Consider the following 12,329-nt stretch of genomic DNA (forward strand, 5'->3'; position numbering starts at 1 on the left):
TGGCCTGACTACTGGGTGCCGCAGTTCCTCTTACCTGCCTGCTCCCTGACTAAGCCGATTTCTCTAGAAATGGCTGGGCTAACCAAGCTGTCCCAAAGTCCTGATATAACAGAGAGGGGTGGTAGAATAAAGTTCTACGTGTCTAATCACAACAGTAGGAAATGCTAAGTTTCTTCTCTTTTTTGTTTTTGGTCTGCTTCATTCATTTTCTTCACCCTTGCCTCAAGCCCCTACATTTTGGTAAACACCAACCTATCCTGTGCATCTAAACTTGTTGGTATTTTTTTAGATTCCACACTTACAAGAGATGATATGGTACTTATCTTTCTCTGATGTTTCATAAAATGCTGAGTTCCAATCAGATGTTAGTGCAAACAAAGAATTAGACAGGTTTGGTTTGGTTTGGTTTTCTGTCTGGGTTCACAGACCCCTGAATAATATCCACTAAACTGTCCATGGGCCCAGGTCTCAAACCCCAGCCATGGATGATCAGAAAGGTAATTCGTGATTCTGGGATCAACCTAACCTAGAGTTAAATGGGCTTCCTATTCTGCTCATGACTGAGGATTTCTCTTGCATGTCTACCTTCCTTGTAAGCTTCTTTAAATTCCCCTCTGCACCCTGACCTGTGTGGCTTAGTTGAGTGTCATTCTGCAAAGTGAAAGATCATTGGTTCAATTCCCCATTAGGGTACATGCCTGGGTTGTGGGTTTGGTCCCTAGTTAGGAAACAGGCAATGGATGTTTCTCTCTCTAAAAGCAATGAAAAAAATGTCCTATGGTGAGGATTAAAAAAAGGGAAATAAATTTCCCTTAGTGAGTGTAGGAGCAGTTGATAATTTCTCTATATTGCCAGGAGATATAGTCATTGTTTTTCTCCCTCTGCTCCAGTTGACTATAAAATGGCTGCCCACTGTTGCTGAGTCCCAGTGGTGTCCAGTGAAGTCTCACCACGTGACACTCTTTCCCAAGGCAGTGCCACTGTGCTTCCTGCACAAGATGGCCCTAGCGGTACTGTCACCATGGAAAGCCAAGCTGTGCCTTCAGAGGAGAGCCTAACACAGTGCCTGGCTGGAGGTTGGCATGCTTAGGTGTTTTCTGTATTGAAGTGTGGTCTTGTGTTTTCACCAGGCATCAAAGATTTTGGTAAAATTGCTCTTCTAACCTGTACATAGTTTTCCTCTCAGTCCCTGGCCCAGGAATGGAATGTGAGCATGTGAGGGCTAGGCTGCGGGCTATGGAGGCTGAATCAGGCTTTCCCTCAGACTTTGGTACTTGGTGTTGAATCAAGTTGATGAGCCCTGTCTCTTTTTGGTTTCCCAGTGATCCTTTCCCAGGAAACACTTCAGCTCCTATTACATGTAAATCTTGGGCAGGCAACACCCCTGGCCCTCTAGCAGCTCTAGATGAGAATGAGTCCTGGGGTGACAGAGTTTAAGCACAGACCTAGATTCCGAATCACAGCTGAGTACAAAGCCCAATTCTGGAATTAAACCTTTAGCTATCCTAAAGTTCAACTAAACAAGCAACAAAGTTAGCAGAGTCTTTGGAGGAGGTCTTCATAACAGAAATGAAATTTGTGGTTTCTATAAAATAAAAGCTTGCCAATATTATTTTCAGTGGCCTATTGTGGTAATAACAGATTAGTGGAAACAGTGTCAGTCATAGCTGGGTAAAGACTATTAAGGCAAACCTCATGGGAGATAATAATTTGCAATGGTATATTACTTGCAATTTTTAATGGTTGTCCTAAAATGAGAAGTGAAAGGAATCAAAGGTTCTCATCCTCAGTTATGATTTTTAAAAAATAAAAAATCATTTAAAATTGTATGTATCTTTACCCATTCACCAAATCTGCTGTATGTAACTAAAACAACAATAACAATAGCAATAAAAGTAACAACTTTACTATAGACAGTACTGTTTCAAGCCCTCTATGTTTACTAACCTATCGAACCATTCACCCATCTAGCTACCGCAGCAACACTATGATTTTGATAGTGTTAGTTTCCCCACTTTACAAATGAGAAACTGAGGTACACACTCATAAACCTATGGGTTTCATTATGGGGCAAGATTTTAAAAACAAAAACCATGTGGATGTAAGAATATTTCTTACTTTGTCAGCTGCTTTAATGACCTTAATGTAATGTCGTATTACCCTGAATTTCTTTTGAGAATCATGAAACTCCTCTAGCAGTGATTTTCAAAGTGTGGACTTTGACCTATAGGACATTGGGAAAAGTTGTGAAATAAATAGAGTTACATTGCTTTTATTAAAGAAAACCCGAAAGTAGAACAAACTAGTATACAAAATATCAGATTACATCACATATGACAATGGCAAATGTTTGATGGAACTATTTTAGTTGTATGTTGTGTGCATGTGCATATGGTATGTGTGTGTTTGTGCTAGGTAACTGTCATATATAACTGGGTTACAGTCAAAAGAACTTCACAAGCAATGTCTGCAGCCTGTGCTTGGCCAGGGGCAAGACTGAGGGTCTGAGCTCACGCTGAGTTAACTGGACCTGCCTGAAAATGCTTAGCTGGTTCCTTGTCCTGATGAGAACTAAGGTATTATATCCCTTTGCTTTGGGAACAAAATGACAGCTATCTGTCTGTTTCTTTCACGGTGAGAGCAAAAGTACCATATTATCCTCATGGCATGAGTTAAACACAGAGTCCCAAGGAATGGAGCTGCACACACAGCATGGATCACTTATGATGATAGCCACAAGACAGCTACAGCAACAAGGCTTCTTGCCCTTGTCCCTCTCACAGCCAGTCCTGAATGGATCTGCACAGTCACTCCATCTCTGGTAACTTGAACCAACCTGGAAACAAGAGAGCCACTGTGTAGGAGCCTCTGTATGAGTAATTTCCTGGTGGTTGTTACCTGAGAAGCAACAGCCCTAATATAAGACCTACCTCACCCTCCCTTGGATTGAAATAAGAAGCATCCTTGCCTACCTTCTCCAAAGTTTGAAACCTTCTTGGTGATTGGCTAAGCCATCTCCATCCTGTACCCCTTATGCATAGCTGGAGTTCAATGCATATTTGGTAAATTTGAGGGGGTTTGTTTTAGATGTGTGCATTAATTTTAAAACATAATTTGAACAGAACCATTTAAGAAAAATAAGGATTACTTCAAATAAATGCATAGAAAGTCAGTAGCTGATAGACAATTGTTTTGAGCCTTGTCGCATTCATAGTCAGCATACAGGTAATACAGGAAATGAAAAGCAACCCTGAAAAATACAGAAGTTCTGGCCTCTGAGGCTGTATTGCTTAAGCCTAATATTGCAATATGGCCTCAGAAACTCCTCTGGTTGTGTGGGTGGGGTCCAGTAGCAGCAAAGCCTGTCCTTACTCCCAACCCTTTGTGGGAATAGCTTTAGGACTGTGTGTTTTTGTTGCCTACTTACAATAAAATTTGCAAGTATGAGTCATTGGCAGAAAATTCAAAAGAAAATTCCTGACTATTGTCAGGTTGAGAGACGTGAAAAAGATATACTCTCAACATGGCTCCACTTTGGCTTTGAGTCCTCTTGAAAAATGTGATACTGCCACCCAGGTAAAATTAAAGGTAGGGCAAAAATTTTTCCTTGCTATGTTGCCTATCCCATCAGACTTTCTGTGTGTCCTCATGCTTGTCTTCCTGATAATAACTGCCTGTATTTGATTACCTAATGTTATTTATAATGCTTTTAGCATGCGCTGCACATTATGACAAATGTTTTATATTCACTGTCTCATTTGATCCTCACATCACCTCATGTGGTAGATATAACCACTATGCTCATTTTATGGTGAGAAAACTTGACTGCAGAACTTATCAGAGATTCTCAAGTTTATAAACAATAAATGAAGGCCAAGATCTGTTGAATTCTAGGCCCCTGATCCAAGCTCTGTGCCACTCTGTTTGGCTGCCCAGGTTCTTGGTTGGCACTCTTCAGCTCAGGACAAAGGAATGTCCTGCTACATTAGAACTTCATTATTCACTACCTTATGCACTTGTACTTTCCAGTGTCTTTGTAGGACAATACAGCCAGCATTTTAATCTGTTTGAATAACGTAATCCCTTTACCCAAGGTGAAAGCATAATTTTCCAAAAATAGATGGAAGAGAAGAGAATCATGGCTCTCATACTGATCTCAAAATAAACACTCATTAAAGATTTTACTGAATGCATTCATGAGGCAATTGGTAAGATGCAACGACCAGTTTAAAAAGAAGAGAACCATTTTAGATCAGGAATATTAAAATGTATGTGCTGATGAAGGCAAAACCAGTTTCTGCCACAGTCGGGCAAACAAATCCATTGAATGCCTACCTCTGGATAGAATTTAACTCTGTGTCTTTAGAAAACATTGCATGGCTATCAGTTATCTATAACGTATGGAGTTATGCACCAGTTCAAAGGCACAGAAAAGCATGACTCAAAGAGCCTGGTAGTGCACTCTGCTCCAGGGAACTGCAGATCCAACCCACTACCTCTCCCTGTAAAGTCTTACTGGAACATGGAATCTGCCTTGGTTAACTTATGTTCTACAGCTGCCTTTACAACACCACCACAAGATTGAATGTTCACACAGACATCTCATGATCCACAAAACCTAAAACATTTACCATCTGGCATCTTACAAAAAAAAAAAAAACATTGACCAACTTCTGCTCCACATAATGTCTATATTTCCAGTGAAGCACCTTTTCCCCTCATACTGGCTAAGGCAAATGGCTTTATAGGTAATGAATGGAAGGCAAGGGACAAGGCACTAGGAATTTCTTTCAGACCAATAACTAATTGAAGGAGATATTTGATGTATTAGTTGGCTAGAGCTAATGTAACAAAGTACCAGAGACTGGGAGGCTTATACAACAGGTATGTGTTTTCACATAGTTCTGGAGCCCAGAACTTTGAGGATAAGGTGTTGGCGTGATTGGTTCCTTGTGAGGGTTGTAGGGAGAATCTTTTCCAGGTCACTCTTCTTGATGTATAGATGGCTATCTTTCCCTTGTGTTTTCACAACTTCTTTCCTCTGTGATTATGTCCTAATCGCCATCCACCGCCCCCCCGCCCCCACTTTTTAATACAAATTTGGAGGAGATAATTCTTTTTTAAAAGGTTTTTTATTTATTTATGTTTAGAGAGAGGGGAGGGGAAGGAGAAAGAGAGGGAGAGAAATATTAATGTGTTGTTACCTCTCACATGACCCCCACTGGGGATCTAGTCTACAACCCAGGCATGTGCCCTGACTAGGAATCGAACCAGTGAGCCTTTGGTTCAAAGCCTGCACTCAATCTGCTGAGCTACACCAGCCAGGGCCTAATCCCCATTTTTTTTATAAGGATGCCAGTCATATTGGTTTTGGGCTCATCCGATTGGCCTTATTTTAAGTTGATTACTCTGTAAAGACCCCATCTTCAAATATGGTCACAAACTGAGCAACTACAGATTCAACTTGTGGATTTCGGAGAAGACACAATTCAGCCCATTTGTATACCCATTAGACAGATGCACTATGAAGATGGTCAGATTCCCTACCAATTTGTGAGAACCAAAGGCTCTCACTACTGTGATCTGTCCAGATACAGAGCCATCACCATCCCATTGATTCTGGAACTCAATATTAATGCTTTGCATATCCCTTAAAGGAAGTATAGCTTTTTTAAAAGTCAGCAACATGGGGTTACCTGTGGTCCAGAGTAAAATCTTTCATGAAGCCAAGTCTTGAGATCAGCTACTTGAAATACAGAAACTCTGTCCAAAGATCATTATTGAGTGCCTATTATAGTCTAGGCTCATTTATATATGTTACTTGCACTAATCCTCACAATAGCTCTTCAAGGTGGGGGTTAATAGACCTCTTTTCATTGATGAAGAAACTGAGGCTTCAGGAGGTTAAGTAGCTTCCTCAAGAACTAACAGCAAATAAGCAGTAGGAACTGGATTCCCATCACCATTCATTGCCAGTGGACATGCACTTTCAGCTATCTTTCAAGAAAGCTGTGACTATGATAACAATGTATTTTTGAAAAAGCCCCTTTACATACCAAATACTGAATAATTTGGATTGAACAGGAGGGCCACCACCTGCAGGTTTTGCACAGTGTAGAAAGTAGGAAAGACATGGTGATGAGCAACACTGCCCTGAGTTGCATACCACTAGATTCCAAACACAGAGGGAGATATCACTGGCTGGTCCAGCTTGCTCTTCTTGGCAATATGATCTCTTTCTAATGTGTTTTTATAGTGCTCTGATTAAACCTCCTGTCGCTCAGATCCACAGAGTGTAAGCCCCATGAGTTATTTCCCTGTGTGTGGAAATTGGCAAAAAGAAAAGGAAAGAGCCTGGAAGAAAACAAATGGATTCCATTTTCTCTCTCCTTGGTTATCATCATTAGCTATTGATTGTGTTTGCTGAAATAATTAAAAGCCTCGCCCAGGTTTTCAATACCTCTAAGAAAAAAATTTAGAATGTTCATGGTCCTTACTGTTTTGGGGAACTACAGCCAAAGCCAATTCTACATCTGGACAGAAAAGCTTTTGTTGCCAAAAAAACATTTCTATATCAACTTGCTATGAGCTGATGTTTTATTAGGAAAAACAAGAAAAACGGGCATTGTCTTCAGAAGGCCCACGTTAAATAAACCATGTGTTTCCTGAGCAGACCTTCTAACCTTTCAGAACTGCTCATCAGGTTAGACAGTTGAAATTTGGGCGTGGAGGGGTTGAGATATTAAACAGGGAGACTGCAGTGGGTGTGGTTCATACCAAAGCACACTTTGCAGTTTAGTGATGAGATGAAGAGGGCTGGCCAGGAGGAGTGCAAGCCTGAGAGGGCATATGCAGGGGGCCCGCAACATGTGGAATGGATGGCTGGGAGGAAGAATGAACCAGAAGTGCAATAAACTCATTCTAAACCAACCTGGCCATTTTTCCTAAGGCCTGATCTTTTGCCAGCCCCTCTGTTTAAAGTCTCTGATCTGTTGGCTGAATGTCTATTTGAAACATCTGTAATATATGCAGAATAGTGAGGCCCAAATGTGCATTGAAGAGGCTTAGACAGTAGGTGTCTACCCATAAATGGTGGCTTTTGAAGATTAGGACAGGCTTACCCAAGACCAAGTGACAACCACACATGCAGTGAGATCTAGGGAGACAGAGATTCAGTTCCAGTTTAGCTCTAAGGAACTCCAAATTACTGTCCAGCAGTAAGCACATATACACACGCCTCCTTGTCCCCATTCCTTCTACTTATCTGATCACAGGGATTATGTTAGAGAGTTTACATCCTTTAGTTGAAGAGACTGAGCACTGTTTAAAAAGGCACTACCTCCATGAAAGAGAAAGCATCGAGCTGTTATCAGCCATTTATATCTCAGCAATCTTCAATGCTTGTTGGGGGAAAAGGATTCTTAGGTCACACTCCACTCTTTATTGAATCCAAACTTCTGGCTATGGATATAGGGAGCTCTATTTTATTTTATTTTTCTGTTTTTCCCCAGCTTCATCAAGGTATAAATGTGAAAAATTGTAACATATTTAAAATGTAACCATGATGATTGATATATGTATGCATTATGAAAGAATTCCCCCTGTTGAGTTAATTAACAAATTTATCACTTCACATGTTTATCTTTTTTTTCTTGGTAACAATGGTTAAGTTCTGCTCTGTCAGTAAACTTCAATTATACAATACAGTGTTATCCTCCATAGTCATTGCATTATACATTAGATCCTCAAAACTTACTCAACTTCCAGCTGAAAGTCTGAACCCTTTACCAACCTCTCCCTATTTTTCTACCCCGAGGCCCTGACAACCTTTTTTCTACTCTCTGATTTTATGAGTTTGACTTTTTTAAAAAGAGACTCCACATATAAGTCATACCATGCAGAATTTGTCTTTCTCTGCAGGAAGCTCTGTTTTAAAATGGACATCAAAGTTTACAGAACTAGCTTAGAAGAAATCCATAATTCTTAGAGCAATTCATTATTTTCCTAAAATTTTATTTTTTTAATAGACAAAATATATTTACCTAAAGGAATATGTTCCTCCTGAAAACTAAGGTTGAAGTGCTGGGCTGTGATTGCTACTTCAACAGCAGCTTCATCTTAGGCACTTTCTAGTTCTCCCGCAAAGCTTCCAGCTCAATTTTTGGCAAATTGAGGAGTCATTTGGGGAGACACTCAGTAAATATGAGGTGAACTAAAAGAAGCTCATGTCTCCTGATGTTTATAAAGAACAATTAACACAACCTGTTACTGTTTCCTGATCCCAGTACTCCTGCATATAACAGCGGAAGAAGTAACAAAGTATATGAAATTCATGAATTACTGCCTAAATCCTACTAGAGGAAACTTCTACTAAACCCTGGATACACACGGTGATTTGCATTAGCAAGGTAACCAACTGTGACTAACTGGCTCACACTTGAGTATCTCCTCTACTAGAAGCAAAAATATATGTCTCTACATTATGATGTCAGGTCCACAGGTAAAGAGAACAAGTTCTGGACACACTGGGTCCTATATTGGAAGAGAATACACTAACGAACATTGATACATGCTTATGCCTGTGATTTATTCCTTCCCAGAACTTGGCACCAAAGTGGTACATAATGTCTTAACAATTGCTGCTTAAAGAGTTACTACTTTAAATACAACACAGACAAAAACAAAAAGCTCCTGCTAGTATAATATTTTTTCATCCAGTTGCTTCTTGTAGGTTTTATGGCCTATCACAGTAAAAATGTGAACAAACAGGAGAAAGGAGGTAATAGAATGGAGCAGAAGTTATAAATTTAAACCATAAAAAAAAGGGAAATTGGAAGGCAGTTGGCAGTATCTACAAAAATTTCCAATCTGCATTCCCTTTAGTACAGTAATTCCACCACTAGGAATTTCTCTTAAGGATATACTTGGAAAAGTAGCTCAAGAGGTTAAGCATGTATGAGATAAGAGAGGTGGTACATGCTCTGGTAATAAACAATGCCCCAAATTTTCTGGATCAACTTGTCAATTTGATTTCTCATAATAACACAGGTCCGCCAGCAGGAGGCTCTGCTCCACACTGTCACTCAAGGACCCAGGCTGACCAGACTTTGGAACTTGTGACACTTTCTGTAACAATAGCAGGAAAGAAGGCAAGCATGGGAAGCTTATATCTTCTCTTTTTTGCTAAACACATCATTCCCATTCTAGCCCTTTTCACTTAACATAATTGTAAGTGAGGCTAGGAGAACTAAAGGAGTATATAAATTATCTGAGGAGCCTCTCTCTCTCTGCCACTCACCATGACATGTTCATGATGTATTGTATATAGAAGCTTAAGAATCAAATTTTGCTAGTGGGTGATGATTTAAATAAACTGTGGTATGTTAGGTGTGGTTTATTTGTTTTTTTTTTTTAAGTAGATCTGAATATACCAGTAAAGAAAGATTTCTAAGTTCCATTATTTTTCAAACTTCTGGTTTTAGATATAAAAAGAGTGACATTGAATGATGCATATAATCTCTATAAAGACCATTTTAAAAGAAACATGTATTTATACCCATGTATGTGCATACAATATTTATCTGAGCCAATAAATAAGATTCTATTTATGATGGTTATTTTGAGGGATGAAGGAAGGGTCAGGAAAAGAAACTTACAACTTTATACCAGTGTAGCTACAGTACTATATTATCCAAATTTTTAAAAGCTACAAAGATACATTTAACAGACAAGTTGAATACATTATAACATTCTCATTTTCTCAAGATTAATTTTCTCAAGATTGATAATGTTATTATGCTTATTTAAGGGGTGTTCTTTCTTCTCAGATTCTAAAATGTGGGAAGAAAGTTTCATGAGGTAAGCAACTACTTTCAAATGTTTCAGCCACAGAAGTGTGTGTGTGTTTGTGTGTACAAACTCAGAGAATGCATGGGTGTGCAAAATGTTAGTTATTGAATCCACATTGTATATACTTGGGAGTTTATCATCCTGATCTTTAAACTCTTCTGTATACCTGAAATTTTTTGAAGTAAAAAGCTAAGAAAAATGAAATGAAACTAAATGATAAAAAGCATCCCACCATAAAACAGGAGGCTTCCCAGATCTCCTGTCTTTTTACTTCAGGGTTGATATGGATGGAATTCAGCAGTAGCCATATTAAAATCTCAAAAGCAGACATCAAAATCTGAATTCAAGACACATCAGAGAAAGTACTGGTGATGATAGTCTGTAGTAGAACGAGTTCTCTAAAAGCATTTCTATCCAGGCCTATAAAAGGTTAGGGCAACCTTATTAAGCGTAACCAGACTATTTAAACTGCTTAATCACTGTCATAATCACAGTACCTGCTTGGCCGGTAATGCCATTTAAAACATTCTGTAGCATATTTCAAACACTCTTCTGGAATCTGTTCTTCAAGTTAGCATAAATGAGACTCTTAAAAACAATGCACAGGGGGATGAAAAGCCAGATGACTTTAATTTATTCTTTCCACGTCCTTGAGGTGGTGGTGACTCAAGAAGAAAGTATGTCCCTCCAGGTCATTCTTTAGGGGGCAAGATATGCTGCCATTTCACTTGACAGCTGCCTCTCCCTGTGTCCTTAATGATCTCTACACACAAAAGCTAATGAGTCCTGCTGGTTGCATTACACACAAACCCTGATGGTTCCCACATTTGGCAATTCTCTGTAGCCAAAACCCTGTCCCTGCGGCATGCGGCCAGGGAGCATGAGAGAAGGAACCACCAAGGTGTATTTTTCATTGTTTGACAAAATAAGCCATAACTTCCTCTCTGGGAATGGGGAATAGTGCTTCTGCCACGTCCAGGAGACATTTTTTATAAACTCGTATGTGACTGCTACATACAGCCTGAACTTCTGACACTCGTGCTCCTGGAAAATGGTGTGTTCCAGGCTTTTCCTGAGAGTCAGCCAACAATATGGAGAAATAAATTCATGTAAGTTAAAGTGAGATTAACACAGTCATTATTTTTATCTGAAATATTTAAGGGAGTTGGTAGCAGCTCCTTATCTTTCCTCTCCCCTTTTACCAGGAGGGAAGTTAAAAGGCAGAGACCTGGGTTTCTGCAGGAGGAGCCCTGCGTCTGCTCTTCTGAAATGCTTACGCTGCCTGTAATTTGCAGGTCACTCTGGCAAACATCCAGCCTCTGAGACTTTATTTTTTTCCTGCTGTTTTTGAGTTCAGTGCTAACTACTGTTAGCAGACATAAAGCTCTCTGCAATTCTTTCCTCAGAACTAGTTACAAGAAAACTACCAATTATAGCCAAGAAACAGTCTTTCAAATACACATACACATTGTAATGTGGGCTGGAAACCAATTGGAAACATTTTGATTTGCCCTTTAAGGCCAGAGGCAGGCACTTAAGGCAAACTCCTAGGATGTTCTGAAGAACAGTCATACTAAATTTAGCATCTAACCAGCAGTTGGCATATATGTAATGAAAGATTTAAAAGGGGAAAAATTCAACCCACAGTAACAGAAGATACAGGTGGATGTAAACAGGACTCCTAATAAATACCTTAAAAAAAGATACTCCAGAAATAAAAGAGTGGTTATGATCACTATTACTTCTTATAAACGTGTCTGAGTTGCTTAATTGTTATTCGTGAAAGTTTTTAAATTGCTGACTGAACTGTGCACTCCCTAACAGGAGGAATCCCATGCTTAGTACACTGCACTGCCCCACATATGTGAAGTACTAAATAGATGCCCGCTGGTTAAGTGAACAAATTAGTGTGTGTATGTGTGTGTGTATGTGTGTGTGTTCAGCATACAGAAGCTTCTAGACTTGTAGATAAGCATGAGTCTGTCTGGGTGGGTTGGTTGTTAGCATTGTGGACCAGTCCGATGAAAGGGCTTTAGCTGAGGATGGCTGAAACCATTCTTTCTGCCTCCACATCGTGGCTCTCTACTCATCTGTATGTGTTCATGGCTGATAAATTACAGAGACAATATTTTTGGATATGTTGTGTTTCATAAGCTACACATCAAAATGAGATGCATGTAATCAAGTTAAACCTTGGGAAATCTCCATGAATATCTCACAGAACCCATGCTGGGAAAGCTGGCCTCAGTGGAGGAACAGCTATGCGGTTTGTCTGAGGTCTAAGAAGGAGCCAGCCATTCCAGACAGAGGTGTCCCGATGCTGCGGGCTGTATGCTTTTTCTCTGAGTCAAATGACACTTCATCCAAAGGGTGGACAGGAATCCAAACTATGCTAACATACACATGTAGAACAAAGAAATTTGGAGTTATGTTGACAGAAACCTCTCCCATCTGAGTAATATGAAGATTACCCAGTTAAT

This window comes from Phyllostomus hastatus, unplaced genomic scaffold (assembly GCF_019186645.2).
Source record: "Phyllostomus hastatus isolate PE091 unplaced genomic scaffold, TTU_PhHast_1.1 phas_scaffold_46, whole genome shotgun sequence".
NCBI lineage: Eukaryota > Metazoa > Chordata > Mammalia > Chiroptera > Phyllostomidae > Phyllostomus > Phyllostomus hastatus.